The sequence below is a fragment of the Choloepus didactylus genome, chromosome 2 (assembly GCF_015220235.1).
Source record: "Choloepus didactylus isolate mChoDid1 chromosome 2, mChoDid1.pri, whole genome shotgun sequence".
Lineage (NCBI taxonomy): Eukaryota > Metazoa > Chordata > Mammalia > Pilosa > Megalonychidae > Choloepus > Choloepus didactylus.
The window spans coordinates 8,708,547-8,726,231 of NC_051308.1; the positions used below are offsets into that span (position 1 = coordinate 8,708,547).

Consider the following 17,685-nt stretch of genomic DNA (forward strand, 5'->3'; position numbering starts at 1 on the left):
AATGAAGGGAAACAAGAATATAAAGCAATACCTCTTTGTTTCAGCCTGCCCCTGATGTTCCTGTGAAAATCCATCTCATTATATTCACGGGTCCTAACTTAAATAATAACAGACCCGGTGGGAGTCCGATGAGTGCTAAGGCTGCTATTGTCACCATCCTGAGAGGTGGGGGGTTCTTTCCCACGGGGGCATCACATTTGGGAACAAAGGAAAGGAACAAGGTGGCACTTCTATTATCCACATCGGCCCCTGGCATCCAGTTGAGGAAGTGGCTGAGGCCAGCTGCTCTTTCTCGGGTGTCCGCTGGGAATACACACGTGGGTGTGAGCACGCGCCACACAAAGGGAAGCGGAGGCGCCTCTCAGGGGCTTTTTCCTGGCAGAGTTGACACACGCACACGCGTACGTGCACACACCATTAAGTCTTCGCCCTCGGAAGCGAAAGTCTAAAAAAAAGTCAGTCCGTGCTTGTTTTTGACTTCCAGATAAGACACCTCGGGTCAACTTAGTTCATTTTCCTTTTACTTCAGAAAGATTATACCCATCTTTCTATTAAATTAGGTCTTGACTCAAGACGTAGAAGCACACCAGTTCTGTATTCCTGACAACACCGATGGAAAGAAATAGCCCTCTCCATGACTTATTAGAAATGAAAAGAAAAAAAAAAAAAAGCGGATGGGCGGAATCTTTGGAATCTTTTGATGCTCACACTGGCTGGATCTGATCACCCCTGCACAAAATCTGTCCTGTCCAAAAATCACATGACTCTGATTCATGCTGCTAATGGTTTCTCTTGCTGGAACTGCAGAGACAAGTTATTTCCAGGTTTCCTTTAAATGGCAGAGCCAAACATATTTGCTGTGGAGAATTGGATCCACACCCACTGCAAGTTTACTCAAACCTGATTCAGCCGTGATGAGGACTTCAGTTCACGTGACATGGAAAGCAGTTTTTTGTTCAGTGGCATCTCACCATACCATGGGCAGATTACGTTTTATAGTTCCTTCTCAAACGCAAAACAAGCTTTTAAATGGTGGAAGGGGGGAGGGTTAAAATCCAGTATTGCCAAGAAACATAAAAAGGTTAACCACCCATGTTGTTTTTGCTTCAGCCTTCTAACTACCTTCATTCCCTGTCTCCAAATAGGTACAAACATGCACACTTACACATGCATACACACACCCACACATGTACACACACACACAAAAGAGCCTATTTTCTTTCATTTTGACCTGTAGTTTAAATTGTGTCATTCTCTTAGAGCCTATACAAAAGGGTATTCACCTAATTTATACCATTTTCCCCCAGATAAGTGAAACTAAAGGGTGGAAATATATGTCTGCATGAAGAAGTGGGGACCGACACCGAACTTAAGAGCACATTCTATATTTCTATCATCTTATTTCAAAAAAATTCTTAATGTGTGTGTGCAATGCTCGGAAAATATTTTTTGATTGCTTAAACTGTGTCTGAAAATCAGTTGGAAGTTGTTTCTCCAAGCCTGCCAATTTACAGAGATAAGCTAAATGCCTGGCATTCCTCCATGTTCCTTAGCTGAGGATATTTTTCTTTAAAGAAATGTTTTTGCCAGAGAGTCCAAACACTGAACTACAAACCATAGACTCAGAGCTCAGACTGGAAATCTTCAATGGGTCCCAGAATCATTGTACTTTTATGCCAAGCACAACAACTGGCATTTTATTTTTAAACAGATAAAGCATTTCATCCTATGTAATTTCTTAGTGCTTAAGAAGAAAGTTAGGCACAATTAATAAATACAAAGTAAACTTCACAGTATTTCAGATTTTCACACGTTATTCTTTACCTTAATTTTATTTCAAAAAAAAATTTAAGTAGCACTTGTGGCTAATATTGTATTGATAAGTACTTTAATATCCCAGATAGTAAAAGTTTATTTTGAGAAGGAAATTTTAAATGTACATCATCCTTGTTGGAAAGAAGCTCAGAGATCAGATTCACTTTGCATCGTTTTAAGGTACAGTTCTGGGCTCAGATCAGTTCTAGCTGTAATGAGCTAACAATTAACAGGGCAGTTGCTTTTAAGTTACTCTTCATGTCAAATTGCAGCGTTGGTTTGTAAGTACCAAAGATAAAAAATCAACACAAAGATACTGGCTGTTAGTTTTTATCAATGAATAATCAATGGGAGCCATTAGAATTATGATTCTGGAATAAGGATGATCTTATCCAAGTTTTAATAAAATGCAGACTATATTCTACAGGTAGAGTAGACCCTTCCTTCTCTGACCCCTTCCTGTTTTCCAGCCTTGTCTCCCAGAAACCCTATTATGAGCCCTATTCCAATATTCCCTTAACCAACCCACTTTCAAATATCCATTTTTTTTTTTTTTTTTTTTTTTTTTTTTTTTTTTTTCACAGGCCTTGCCTCACCTTCTGGACTTCATAAACTCCTACTCATCCTTTTAGCCAAGGTTAAAAAATTACCTTTTATACAAAACCTTCTCCAAATACTCTCTCCTAAATAGCCCCAAAGGTTTGGAGATATACTCCTATAGAGTACTTAGTTCATTGTTTATCAAGTGATTATGTGTACTCTCATCTGTCTCCCACAGCAGATTGTGAGCAAGATTCATTTTTTTTTCATATTCGTGCCATCACAATGCCTTGAGTAGTATGTAGCACTTTGCAGAAACTCAATCAATGTTGAATAAAAGAAGGAATGAAGAAAGCATGGATGGAGGGAATTAATTAATAAATTTTTAATTTATTAATTGATGGATGGATGAATTAAATCTGGACTCTGGTGGGGTACTCCAGCAGGAGGGGTTCCCCCATAAACCAGAGTAAATCGAAGGCAAAGACACGATGCCATCACCTAAATAGTGGAAACATTCCTATGCACGCCTCAATGACAAAGCAGGTTCTAACATCACCCTTGAAAAGTATATCCTATTACACAGGACCTTCCCCTCTGCCATAGACTGTCTTCTCTGGATTTCACCCTTTTCCAGTCCTGAGCAGGAATTTTGGTATCATCCGTTGACAATGACATAAGTGCCACCTGACCCAATTTAGCTTAAATTTTAAACTCCTGCCTTCCTCTACTTTGGTTTGAAAAACTTAACTCCAATCTTTTTTTTTTTTCCTATAGCATTTCATTCTAGAGCATTCTATATGTCTTCTCGGCCATAAGTTCCAACATGGGCTTCACAGCCAAAACAAAGTAACTTACAGTGATTCCCATTTTTTGCAATCTAAGTTGTGAATCCTCTTCAATTTAAAAAATTCACCCAATTCAAATTTCCATTGCCTCTGATTTAGAAAGATCTACTTCTCCTGGGTCAATTCTATTATTAAAAAAAAGGTCATCCGATTGTTGTTTCTGTAGCCATGGTAATGGCATGGCCCCAATGGTCCCTCCGTGAGAGAGATTCTGGAATCAATAGTGACCAGTCCTGGACTCTTTCTCGAGCACTAATTCCCTGTTTCTAACTGGATATCTACTGGATGTCCTGGCAGAAATTTAAAGTGAACTCCTTTTTTTGGTTTTCTCCCACAAACCAAATGCGTCTTTCTCCTGAACAGCTCCTCCACCTTTTCATTGTTGTTATTTGTACCGCACCAGCCTCATTCACATATTCTAAATATGTGTCTAAATACAGTTTTCATTGCTTTCTTTCTTCACCAGAATCTGACTTGTCCTGACGACTGTGTTCCCATTTTTCTGATGGGTTTTACCCGAGCAACCCAGGCTCAGTCGTGTGGCTCGCGCAAAATGTACTCCTCTCCACCTCTTCCAAACTTTATGTAGCACCTACTTCCCAATCATAAGGAGCCCAGGCTTCATCCGTCTTGTTGCTCTGCAGCCTCTGAATTTCAACTCACAAGTTCCAGTCATCTCCTCCATATTCTGGAAGGAAGAAGGAAAGGGATTAATAAGGGCAGATACTCTCTCTTTAAAGACACTTCCAGAGCCACACCTGACACTTCCATGGATATCCCCTTGGCCAGATCTGACTCAAAAACCATACCTTGCAAAGGAGACTAGGAAATTTAGTCTTTATGCCAAATGCCCATGTGTTAAAATGAAAAACCTAGGATTCTATTGCCAAAGGAGTAAGAAAGAAAGGATGTTGAAAGACAACAGTAATATTTGCCTTGTCTAACCATTTCTGCCCTCACTTTACTCCAGACAAATTTCTAGGAGTCCTAGAAAGAGGCACAAAGTATGTCAAGAGAACATAAGTTAAAATAAGTGAGAAAAGAGAAAGCAAATCAAAGATAGAAATATGAAAGAAACCCCCAAATGCAGCTAATGCAAAAAGGCACACAATGAAGACTCGTGCACTTATGACGGGAAATTCCTGAACTTGGCTCTAACGTGTCTAAGAGCCAGCTCAAATAGGGAAAACTGGTCAGTTACACAATTAACAGTTTCCGCAAGAGAAAAACAGGCTGATTGTTCCGGAAATGCGGAGCTACTCAGGCCAGAGAGAGAGTTCTCTCAGGGGAATCATACCTATTAATTTTCACTTGGAAAGAAGCCGCTTTGTTTAAGGGGATAAAGATTGGTAAAGGGGAAAAGTGGCACAGAGAGAAGAATCTGGTGAGAGAAGACGATGAACATATTAAAATACCTGGTTGCAGGGATAGAAGTGGAATGAGGTGGCGATCAAATAAAACCTACTTGTGATTCAAAGGGCACGGGTTAAAGCTAAGCATATCAGGCTGGGCTTGAAGACATCTGGTCTAAATCCCACCCACATGAAGATAACTTGGATCAACCACGTCCCCTGTTGATCTATCCTATACTTTACGGAAACTTGCCACAGGAAGTGTCAAGCAAGGTGAGGCTTTATTAAGTTCAGCACCCCTGTGGGCTCAATCTCATTTCTCTACTATGAGGCTGTGTCAGCAGGTAACAGGAGAGCTGAGGGGATTCCCGTTCTCCACTAGAGTCCACCAAGCTCTGCTCCTGAGCTACTGTTTCCACTCCTCCATCCTGGGAAGGGAGCCCATGGGACCCAGCAGTCCTACAGGCTGACCCAGGGCCTGCCTTGTGGGGCAGCAGCAGTCTTAGGACTCACCCAAGAGCTGGATCCCTGCAAGCAATCAGTTACTTGGGTTGTGTCACCTTGGGCGAATAGCACAACCCTTTGATCCGTCATTTCCTCATCCATAAAAAGAGCATAATGACCTTGTTCACAAAGTTATTTTGAGGATGAATTGTGAGAATATAACCATTAAAGTTAACATCACAAAATATCAGGGATTGACTTAGACTCCTAGGGTTGCCATAACAAAGTTCCACAAACTGGCGGCTTAAAGCAATGTAAATTTATTGTCTCACACTCTGGAGGCTAAAAATCTGAAATCAAGGTGTGGGCAGAACAATGCTTCCTCTGAAGTCTGTAAGGGAGAACCCATTCCAGGCCTCTCTCCCGGCTTCTGATGGTGGCTTGCTGGCAATCCATGGTGTTCTCTGCCTCAGTTGTTGCACGGCATCTTCCCCTCTGTCTGTCTGTGTTGAATTCTCCCCTTCATATAAACGTGCTGGTCATATAGGATGTAGCCCACCCTAATCCAGTCTGGCCTCGTATTGACTAATAACATCTTCAAAACCCCTATTTCCAAATATGGTCTCATTCACAAAACCAGGATTTGGGACTTGAGCCTGTCTTACGTGGGAACACAGTTAAACCCACAACAGAGAATAACCACCGTTATTAGACTTACTTTCACCCTCTTACAGCAAGTGCCTCAGGATAAAACTAAACTGGGGGCAAGAGCCATTCCGAAGATGACAACTTTTCTCCGATCTGAGGTATTTCCTTTTGTAAGGTAATCACAAGTTTAAAACTACTTTAACACCTTCCAGATAAGGAAAATTGTGAAAACTGCAAAATCATTAAACAAGGGCCTAATTTTTATTTAGGGAAATAAGAACCTACGCCTTCCAACTTCATTCTTTTGTGGTTTCATTTAAAATTTTAAAATTTTGGTTTAGCGGAATCTTGTCTGCTTCTAACCTTCTCTTTCCCTTTCTTTTAATTGGCCCATATCAAGGGATCAATTCATGTCTTCTAAAACATGTGAGTGAATTCCTCTGAAGTCACCTGGAAGCAGTGAGTGGGGAGCAGAGAGGCCCTCAACAATTACCAGTGCTGCCGCCAGAGTGAGTGAGCGCTAATGGGGTGTGGGTTGTGTCCAGAATCCTCAAATGTCCCTCTGACCCGTCGTCAGTCATTAAGATGCACCAACATACAAAGTGCCCTCTAGTTGCTTCCTCTCAGCTCTGCAGAGAAACAGGATGTTCTGCTCCGATATTTAACCTCACTTGGGCTCTCTTCCTCAATATTATGGGTCAAAGGTAACTGCTAATGTCAGCTTTCAACTTGCCCAAACTGGAGGAAAATACCAATAGGACAAATTAGGCTGTAAGCTGCATCTGTTTGTGCATTATCCCAGCACAGAGGACATATAGGCACACGGAAAATACTCGATGAGAGAATGATTATAGTAAACAACTCTGGAAATTCATATTTTATTCAATTTACTGCACATGTAAGGGCAGGTGGTAAACAAATGAACTATATAAGTGTGTGTGCCGGTTTGAATGTACTATGTCCCCCAAAACGCCATTATCTTTGATGTAATCTTGTGTGGGCAGACGTATCAGTGTTGATTAGATTGTAATCCTTTGAGTGTTTCTGTGGAGATGTGCCCCACCCAACTGTGGGTGATGACTCTGATTGGATAATTTCCATGGAGGTGTTACCCCACCCATTCAGGGTGGGTCTAAATTAAATCACTGGAGCCATATAAATGAGCTGACAAACAGAAGGAACTCAATGCATCTGAGAGCGACATCTTGAAGAGGAGCTACAGCCAAGAGGGACACTTTGAAGAAAGCACAGGAGTTACAGATGAGAGACAGTTTGAAAACAGCCATTGAAAGCAGACTCTTGCTCTGGAGAAACTAAGAGAGGATAAATGCCCCAAGAGCAACTAAGAGTGACATTTTTGAGGAACTGCAGCCTATAGAGGAATGTCCTGGGAGAAAGCCATTTTGAAACCAGAACTTTGGAGCAGACGCCAGACACGTGCCTTCCCAGCTAGCAGAGGTTTTCCGGACACCACTGGCCATCCTCCAGTGAAGGCACCTGATTGTTGATGCATTACCTTGGACACTTTATGGCCTTAGGACTGTAACTGTGTAACCAAATAAACCCCCTTTTATAAAAGCCAATCCATCTCTGGTGTTTTGCATTCTGGGAGCATTAGCAAACTAGAACAGTGTGTATAGGTATGTGTATATACATATAATTTTTCTAGGATATGTTATTTTGAGAAATAGTAGAACAGGCAATAGAGACCAGGTTTTTCCCAAAATAATTTATGAGCATTGCAAAATACAGCCTTGAATTAACCCTAAATCGGTAGACTAAATGAGTGCATGGCAACAAATGAAAAAAATTATTAAAATTGCACAAGCGTTTGTCATTTTTTACATTATTTTTACATTTTCTTGCATAATGATTATAAAGTGCCAAGACCAGTAAGTTCTATTTTATTTTCCATACCTGTAGATAATATGGCATGCATTCATTAATTCTTTTTTTGTCAATAAACAATTATTTATTGTTTATTGTTCATCAATAAATAATTGTTGCCTAAGCACTATCCTGTGTAATTAATGAGAAAATTAAATATACTTCCATCCTCAGAGACTCTACATTCTCCTGGAGGAAGAAGACATCTGCACAGGTGATTCTAACACAGTGGGTTAGACAATGATAAAGGCAAAAACAATTGGTGATGGTAGCACACAGGCATAGTGCCTCCTCTTCAATCAAACAGAGAGAAAAAGGATTTCTGTAGCAAAATAAATCTTTGCTCAATCTTGAAATTCAAATAAAACTAAATTGAGGAAAGAAGTTGGAAAAAGGATGATCTAGGTAGAGGGACAATATGTGCTAAAGTCTGGAAGACCAATACAAGTGTGTCCTGTTGAGGAAACCAGAAGAAATTCTTTAGTGAACAGCATGAGGACCATGGGAAAGACTCAATCGCATACACTAAGCACGACATACATGCCACCACTCTTCCTTCCCATGCCCATGGCAGACATGGCTAATCAATAACAGCATGCCCAGAGAACCCAGACACAGCCCCAAACTCCTTCTCAGCATGGTGCTGTAAGAAGTCAATTCCAATCCATCTGAATGAAAGATGAAATCTATTTGCCATCTTTGCTATAGATGATGGGGAGCCTTTGAAGGTTGTAAGTAGGGGGATGACAGTAGTCAAAATTGTGGTTTAAAAAGATCTCTGTGGTAGACTCTAGATGGCGCATTTGAGAGCGGACCAAAACACAAATGAAAGGATACTGTTACATCTCATATACAAAACATTATAGTACATAAATTCTTCCCAACACCAGTGTTCAAAAGGGAATTTAAAATGACATGGTACAGAACTTATGGAAAGGGACTAAGCTGAAACTGTGTTTAGCCCTATAATTAAGACAAAATTCCAAAAAAGAACAGGTTTGCAAATGTTCCCTCAGAAGTTTCCACATCCCAGCTATACTAATATTTGCTCCTGGAGAATGAAGGTGCTATGGCTTATTAGTGGGAAAAAATCAGCCCATAACAAATATTAGCAATTACTACGGAGGGAAGAATGCTATTTGTAGCTGCTGTTTTACCAGCAGAGTAGAAATCTAGAAACTTCAATAAGAGAAACTCAACAAAAAGGGAATAATAATTTAGTTTTGTCTACACTGCTGTTACAGGCAGAACAGTCAACGACTTCAAAATAACCTTAACTGGGCTTGTTGAATTAAGAGACTGAATCATTCTTTCCCTTTTTTTTTTTTAATATCCCAGCAGAGCAGCCACTTGTCAGTCGATTTGTTTTTAATTCCCAGGCTTCCCTGGTTTGTTTGTAGCTACTATGTTTTTTTTTTTTTTTTTTTAAGTGCAGGAGGAGGGTTAGGGTTTTGATTATCCATGTCCCCCACACCCCCAACGAAGGGTTCAAGGGATACAGGGACACAAACAACTAAGTGGAGAGGGGATATATCAAGAGGGAAAAAACACAAGATAGGAAGGCTTCCTCTCGTTACACAAGAGGGCTTTCATAGGAATGGTTGGTAGGTGACAAATCAAATGGAGGGAATCAGGTATTTGACACCAGGCACTTAGCAAGAGCAGACAGGACGAAGAGATGTCTGGAGTCTGCTTTATATACAGGTAGTATTCTGCAGGTGAGGTACTGGCCCTTTTGCTGAGCGTTTCGCAGCACCTATCACTGTTATGTCTAGACTTCAGGACAAAGATATGGAACTGAGGAGAGGACAGGGGATGCCGGAAGGGGAGGCAGAGATGAGAAAAGGTAATGAGGAGGGGAAATTCCTTTCTCAAAAGACTCAATGCCAAACAAGAATCAAAGAACAAAGAGTTGTGCTGTTTCATTCGAGAGAGAGAAGTTTATTTAAAATTGGCAGGGGGAGATTGGGAGTCTGAGAACTCTGACCCTACCCTCTGTTGGCAAATGGATAACTAAAGTACAATTTTTATGGCTTTCCTGCTTGTTTGTTTGTTTGCTTGGGGAAGTGGGGGTAGGTACTCCAAAGGAAACAAGGAGACTATTAATCAGTTTAAATTAATGTATGTTTTATTGCAGAAAAGATTTAAGTGGAATTTTAATGGCAAAATGTGGGTGTCGAAAGGTTTACCAAAACTCATGGAGTCATTCTTCTTTGATTTTCACACTCCAAAAGCAAACGCTTTTGACTCACACTTAGTCTGTTCTTTCTCTCTCAAGGAAGAGCTGCTATAATCTACAGACCAAGGTTTCCGGACTTGCAGAAATGAATGGTAGAGAAATGGGGTGTGGTGGAAGTTATGCTTTCCTTCATCATGGGGACAGTTTGTTTCCAGACAGCAAGCCGTTCTGAGAGCCAATCATACCAACACGTAGGGTCTAGAATAAGGTGTCAAATGGGTCTTTACTTTTCCAGCACAGGAGCATCTACCTCAGATAGACATGCTAGAGTTCCCCTTTCATCTCTAGGCACCTCCTCACCCCAAACACTCCAGGATTCGTCTCTTCTTGCTTTGCCAGAGCAGAATATGGGATAATGATGCATGTTCTCTAGACTTCCCAGGGCCAAACATCCACAGTATAAATAAAAGGTTTTTTCTTGCTGGTGCAGACTACCTCTCCTAAGAAAATTTTGATCCAGCATTCAGTGATAACAAAATGACTCTCTCTTCTTGCAGTCTTACCAAAGACACTGTTCCTGGTAGGAAGGAAGGAAAGAAGACAGAGAAGAAGACATCTTTCCAGCCACAGGTGCTCTACTTTCCAATTGTGCAATGTTACTATTTCTTTCCATTTCCACACCTAGAGGCATTAGTAGAAGGGCAAGTAGGGTTTTGTTTTGTTTTGATTTTAGTTCTTGATGGTTTCTATTTTGATAGCACCTCTTCAAGGACCTGCCAGCTCAGCTATAAAAAAAATTTTTTTTTGCTCTGGATTGAAACTTGGTATTTATAGCTGCAGTTCCCAGAGCAGCCTTTAAAAAAAAAAAAAAACAACTAAATTTGGATTAAATCTGTTAAGACTCTCATCCAAGTTGGGAGTGAAAAAATAAAGTTCAGGAGCTTTATGATAGTTTGTGTTCCAAATATGTAAGAAAATCAGATTCTAATTTCTGAAAAAGAAAAACTGCCAGTCTTTGATTAAAATTTCTTCCTTTAGCATGTGCCTTTATCTGTAGATGAACTTGTCTAAATATATGGTATATTCATTCGAGAACTGCACACGCACTTTTTTTTTAGCTTTTGTTACTTTTATTTTTTTAATTAAATTCAGTTTTATTGAGATATATTCACATACCATACAGTCATCCATGCTGTACAATCAACTGTTCACAGTACCATCATATAGTTGTACATTCATCACCCCAATCTTTATTTGAACATTTTCCTTACACCAGAAAGAATAAGAATAAGAATAAAAAATAAAAGTAAAAAAAGAACACCCAAATTGCCCCCCCCAGGCCCCCATTTTTCTACTTATCCATCCATACACTGGACACAGGGAGTACGATCCACAGAGTTTTCACAATCACATCATCACCGCTTGTAAGCTACATTGTTGTACAGTCATCTTCAAGAGTCAAGGCTACTGGGTTGGAGTTTGATAGTTTCAGGTATTTACTTCTAGCTATTCCAATATATTAAAACCTAAAAAGTGTTGTCTATATAGTGTGTAAGAATGTCCACCAGAGTGACCTCTCGACTCCATTTTGAAATCTCTCAGCCACTGAAGCTTTATTTCTTTTCATTTCGCTTCCCCCTTTTGGTCAAGAAGATATTCTCAATCCCACGATGTCAGGTCCAGATTCACCCCGGGAGTCATATCCTCACACATACATTCTTGAAGACGTTTCAAATATTGAAATGTTAAGCAAACTCCAGGCACCCAACTCTCCATCCCCACTGCAGACTTCATCCGGCCCAGAGGACAAAAAGCAAAGCAGTGTGCGGCAGGCTCATGCTTTATGTCCCTTGCTCTCTGGCCCGACACAGCATAGGCAGACAAAGGGTGCCGGGGCTCCAAGTTCCACCAGGGGCACGTGTCTGTTCCCAGAAGCAGACCCAGCATGCACCAGCACCTGTTGACAGAGGTTGCTGAACTTGTCAAAGGAGCAGTTTGGTTTCTTTCATTTCATTTATGCCTCTCCTGTCTGTAATCCAAAGGGGTAGGGTCAGCCATGATATCAATCAATCTCTCGGCTACCTCCTCTTTATTTCTCAGCCTAGATACCTGGAAAAATATTTCTCTTATCTGCCTGTATTCTTATTCACATTTTTAAATTGTTTTCTGTTTCTTTCTTTTTTTTAATATGATGCAAAAATTAATCATACCACCCAGAAATTCAAAAGTAATGAGTTATTTTAAAAATAACTCTTTCCCCCTTTTGGTCAAGAAGTCACACTCCCTTTATCCAGTGTATGGACAGATCAATAGAAAAAAAGGGGACAAAAAGTAAGTGAATAATGCGGGGAGAATGAGATGTTTTGGGTGTTCCTTTTTACTTTTATTTTATTTTTATTCTTAGTTTTATTTTTTGAAGTAATGAAAATATTGACAAAATTGATTGTGGTGATGAACGCACAACTATATGATGATGTGGGAACAATTGATTGTACACTTTGGATGATTGTATGGTGTGTGAATGTATCTCAATAAAATTGCATTAAAAAATTAATCGTAACAGCCCATGTTCTCCTTCACTCTGTATTTTTCGTATTGGTTTCTTGTTAGTCCTTCCAAGGTTTCTTTATGCAAAAACAATAAGTAGGAATACATATTTTTATTTTCTTCTCTTTCATTATACACTATTGTGCACCTTGCCTTTTTTACTTAATAATATCACTCCACATTAGCTCATTGAGATCTTCCTCATTCATTTTTTATACCTGTGTGATATCACATTGTGTGATGTAGAGGCTGTCATACATTTTGTTCTGTGGACTTATGATTTTTCTAATCTTTATTAATTTTAAGCAATTAATAACCTATTCCATTTTTTTCAATTTTAATTCAAAAATTTATGTTTTATCTATTTAAACACATCCTTTTACTCTCTTTCCTCCAAACTTGGAGTCACATATTTCATTCATTTATTTTCATTGTTTCAGTTTTTATTGATATAATTATTTTAGGCTATGAATTTTTCTCATAGCAATGATTTAGCAGGATCCGAAGATTCTGATTTACGTTTTCATTGCTATTAAAATTCTGCATTTTTAGTTTATATTTCTCTTTGTCCCAAGAACTGCTTAACAGTTTGTTGGTTTGTTTTTAATATCCAAGTGAAAGGGCTTGTTTTGTATTATAGTTTCATTGCATTCTTTTCTGATAATTTTGATTTTCTATTTCTACTTATTTAGACTTTACTTAGATTTTCTTTGTAGTAAAATGAATGTATAATCAATTTTTGTGAAGGATCTATGGGTACTTCAAAAAAGGAGGTATTGTCCATTAGCAGGGCACAAAGTTAGATAGATAACTATAAGAGTTAACATTGATTATTGTTGATTAGCTTTTCTCTATTGTTACCCGTTTTCCTGGCTACTTGATATATCTTGTACTGAGAGGTGAATCACAGCCTCCAATCATTAGTGAGCTTCCTCTATCTGCTGTGATTTCTGTTTCATTTGCTGAAAAGATATCTTTAATTATGATATCTTATTGAATTATAGCTTTGAGCTTTATAAATTTCCTTTTGTGTCTAATTTAATGTTCTCTGGCCAGGCTTCTATTTTGTTTCTTATTAAAAGTGTGACCTCATTTCTTTTGGTTTGGATTTTTCTGGCCTAACTTTACCCCTTCTTTTATTTTGTTTTAGCCTTATCTCTTTAGCATAAAGTTGAATGTACTTTGTAATCCAATCTGATATTTCTTGCAATAGGTAAGTTTCGTATATTTTCATTTACTTGTGTGATAGATATGTGTGGTCTCTGGTCTTTAACATGAATTCATATTATGTTTCTACATGCATGTTTATACATATATGCTTATGTATATCTAATTTTCACATGTGATCTATTTTATTTGCTCTTTTTTGTTTGATACTGAATGTTATTTTTTAATATTTAGACAGTAATTTTTTTGTTCTTGTGGCTACTTGTATTAAACTTATATAATAATGCCCTTAATCTTCTTTTTGCTTTAGCCATTATATATTAGTTTGTGTTCTAAGCCATAAAAAAAATCAATTAGTTTGTAAGCTCTTCCTCTTCCTTTACCACCTAATTTTAAACAATAAAATTGTTGTCTTTAATTTATGCTTTTTACTATTAAATAAGCAAAAGACTTTGACTACCCAATTTGTCAGTTTTGAAGGAGAGTTTTTGACTCCCAGTTGTTATTTATGAGGAAAGCAATGCTCTTATACTAAATGCTCTTATACTAATTTCCACCTTTGCTTTCCATCCTCCCTTTTTTTTGTTGGTGTATAATTTCTATATTTTCAGAGCTTTTAAAATGAGCGTATTATTCTGTTGTACTTATCCATAACTTTAATTTAGTCATGGTTTCAACGTTAAATATATTTAATATTCACAACTAATCCTTTTCTTCAAATTTCCCCAATTACCCCTTGCTTGATGGAAGCTCATCCTCTAGTAGATTTCTCAGGAAGACAGGTTCAAACTGTTTGTCCATCACCTTTAGAACTGAGGAAAATCTTGGCTGGGTATAAAATCTTTGGCTCACACTTCTTCTTTGTGTACCTTGTAGGTTGCTCCTGGCCTCTGCAATAGGATATTGCTCTTGAGAAGCCTGATGCCAGCCTGACTTTCTTTCCCTCAAAAGGAATACTGTTTTGAATGGATGCAAAAAAAAATTCTTCCTTTATCTTTAAAATGAAATTTTGTAAAAAGTTATGAGGCAATGTTAACAGCCTGCATCAATTTTCACTTTCAATATACACATTTAAATCTTTTTTGTTTCAAGAAAGAGTCATGAACTACAGCTTAAATATTTGCTCCAGTCCATCATTTTTGTTTTCTTCTTTGGGAATTCCAACTGCAGAAATGTTAGATCAGCTTTGCTTCTCTTTTCTGTACCATTTTTTCACATCTGTTTTTAGAAATCATTTTGTTCTCCTATTGTCTCAGTTCTACCATTTATGTTCCTAAGTATTCTTTGAGCCAGGACTATTTTTCTTTGTTCTGCAGGATTAAGTCTTCATTTCTGAAATGGTCTTTTACTTCAAATGTTCTGCGAGCCTGTATTAATGTTGCATTTCTAAAATATTGAAACTTAGCTCCTGCAAGTATCACAATGCCTATATAGTTGTGTGGACCATCTCTTTCTGCACCAATTGAAGCTTAGACTTGGGAATGGAAATGGTTTTGTGGGGGCTGCTTCGAAAAGCCTGTCTATTTCACAAGCAGCCCACACAGAAAACTCAATGGAATACTATAGAATCCTGCAATCACTTAATGAAACAAGTCCATTAAAGCACATATATATTTGGGTGTGTGTGTGTGTGTGTGTGTGTGTGCATGCACATAAGTGTGTGTGAAATATGTATAAAACTTCTGTGTGTGTGTGTGTGTGTGTGTGCGTATAATCCCTTAAATATTTTATTTAAGTCAAATGTCTGATCAAAAGATGCGTGCTTTTGAGCGGGCAACCAGTGATTAAAGCCCAAAGTCGCTTTTTTTTTTTTTTTTTTTCATAAATCAAACTCACAATACATCTCCTGTGACTTTCTGTTTCTTTAAACTTGACAGAGAATTTAAGGACAGGTGGGGAACAACAAGAGGGCAGAATCCCTACAATTTTCCTGGTATCTTCCAGTCAGTCATCTCATTCACACCTAAAATAACAGCAAGGTTTTAATGACTTGACTTTATCAAATCTTCATGAAATGTTTATATTTGCTTTCATGGGCATAGCAACTCTTTTCTCGATTATATTTTACTATATTACATAATATTTAATTAAGATATGTAATTCCAATAACAAGTTCAACTGGCAAAAACTCTACTGGCTCTTAGATCTGGTGGGAGCAGCTATGGATTGGTTATCTGAGTCAGAAGCCCACTCTGGGTGGTGGGCATCGGTCAGTATGTTTTACAGTAAGAGTAGGGAGCACTAGTTAATTTTGCCAATCAGCTTGGTGTGCGTCAATTAAGAGTGTTTCTACTCTTTTTTGAATTTCTGTAGCTCCTTCCAGAGCACCGAAGCCTTTACAGATTTCTCCATCTGTTACAGACAGGAATGAGCCAGTCCCCATGAAGGAAGCAAGGGAGTTCTCTTTCCTACTTGACCTCTGAGAAACATGGGTGCAGAATTCTGCCATGGTGTGCTCTGTTACAGAATTATTATGCTCCCCACCTCACCCCTTCGTTCTTGCTGAATGTTGAGTTTTCTCCAACCGATCATTTATCATGGCCCATCGTTGCCTCCTGCTCTAGCAACTTTATTATCTTTTTAGAGTTTCCTATATTTGGGACCCTCTAAGAGATTCTGTGCAATTTTATTCTTTTGTTTTATTCCTCAGCATCAAGCTTATTGTCAAAACAATTTCACTGCTAATTTTCCATTTTATTTCTAATGAGGTAGCTAAGTTACATTAACAAGCTCCATTGAGACATATATATATATATATGTCCATTGAGACATATATATTTTTGACTAGTTTACAATATGCAGATTCCATCCATTAAGTGAGTTCCAGCTTCGAAGTGTTAAGACAATATTTAGAACAATTTGAAAGTCATGCCATGCACATTAGCACTTAGTGTCACTTCCATACTCCTAGGGAAATATGAGAGAGTAGCCAAGCCAGACAAAGGCTTGTGGAGAATCATGTGAGGAAAAGAATGCATTACTGCCTCTTGAGGCAACACCCATAAAGTTAAATTAGCATTTTTTGAGAACCATCAGAGCTAAGATCTTTTAATTGTCAAAGAACAAAACTACAGTCCTTCCCTCCTTTCTAGATTTTACGCTCTTACTTCCTTCCTTGCTTGCCTTCATACTTCCATTACTCCTGTTGGAGGCTTTCACTTCAAGATGTACGAGCCACATCTTGCACTCATAAAGAGGTGTTACCAAATATATATATATATATATATATATATATATATATATATATATCACAGAAGGAAAACATATTTAAATATTAGATGAGTCAAATGGTAAAATAATTTCTTATAAAAAGACCATTGATTCAGAATTGGATGAACGATCTCAATGAAAAACACAGATTAAAAATCTATGGTGCTCCGGTCAACCAAGATGGTGGCATAAAATGTTCCAGGGCTCCATTCCCCCACAGAATCTTTGAACAACTAGCAAAAGCTGGCGGAGTCATCTTACTCAGAGCTCTGGAAAATAGTTAAAAGATTGCAATAACTGGGTGAGTGCTGAATCAAGAAAAAGCAGCTTTAAAAAGTGATAGAAGTGTGTGGTGGCCTTGCTGGTCCCTGCTCCACCCCATCTGCAGCACAGTGTGGAGCTAGCCAGCACTCCCAGTGGGGGTCCCTGGCCCTGTTCCAGAAGGAGCAGAGTAGCCCCTGTATATATACTGTGGTACCTGCATGTCAGTGCAGGCTATCAAGTGGAATCCTGAAAGACTGAACCAGGAAACTCAGCTCTGGCTCACCCTCCCAGAACTTACCTGCAAGTAGAACAGCTTGTGAACAGCTAAAGCATGCAAAAAGCAATTAAATCAAAGCAGCCTGGGGCAAAGGATACAATAGAGTACAAGGATGGGTAGAAAGTCTATTTCATAGGGAGTAGAGGGGGATTTGAATTCCTGTAAATGGGGAAATTCTTAAGACCATTAGCAAGCAGCAGCCAAGGACAAGACAGGGGCTCAGAAAAGATGGAGAGGACCATGCACTTCATATTTGCCTAGGGCTGATTTTCTTGATAGGAGGGCTAAATTCTGAAAGAGAGCACCAGCCAAGGCAGAGCCAATTTGCAAAGACTGTGAAAGGTGTTTTTTCACTTTGATTCCTTTGTTTTTGTTAGCTCTTGGCACTCAAGGAACAAACAGCTCAGGGACAAATCCCAGAGTTAACATTTAAAATATTAAAATGCACAAGGTGCAACAAGAGATTACAAGACATAAAAAAAAAACAAAACAAAAAAACAAACAAAA

The 17,685-nt window shown here is 38.6% G+C and overlaps 1 long non-coding RNA gene across 2 annotated transcripts in view; it reads right to left on the reverse strand.

Annotated features, from left to right (window-relative positions):
• Positions 1-2,357: 2,357 nt before the first annotated feature.
• The window catches only part of LOC119521696, a 385,052-nt gene continuing 369,724 nt past the window's right edge, over positions 2,358-17,685 (reverse strand). For both annotated transcript variants that reach the window (XR_005214400.1, XR_005214399.1), the window contains exon 4: positions 2,358-3,891. This is a non-coding gene — a long non-coding RNA (uncharacterized LOC119521696). The remainder of the gene's footprint in view (positions 3,892-17,685) is intronic.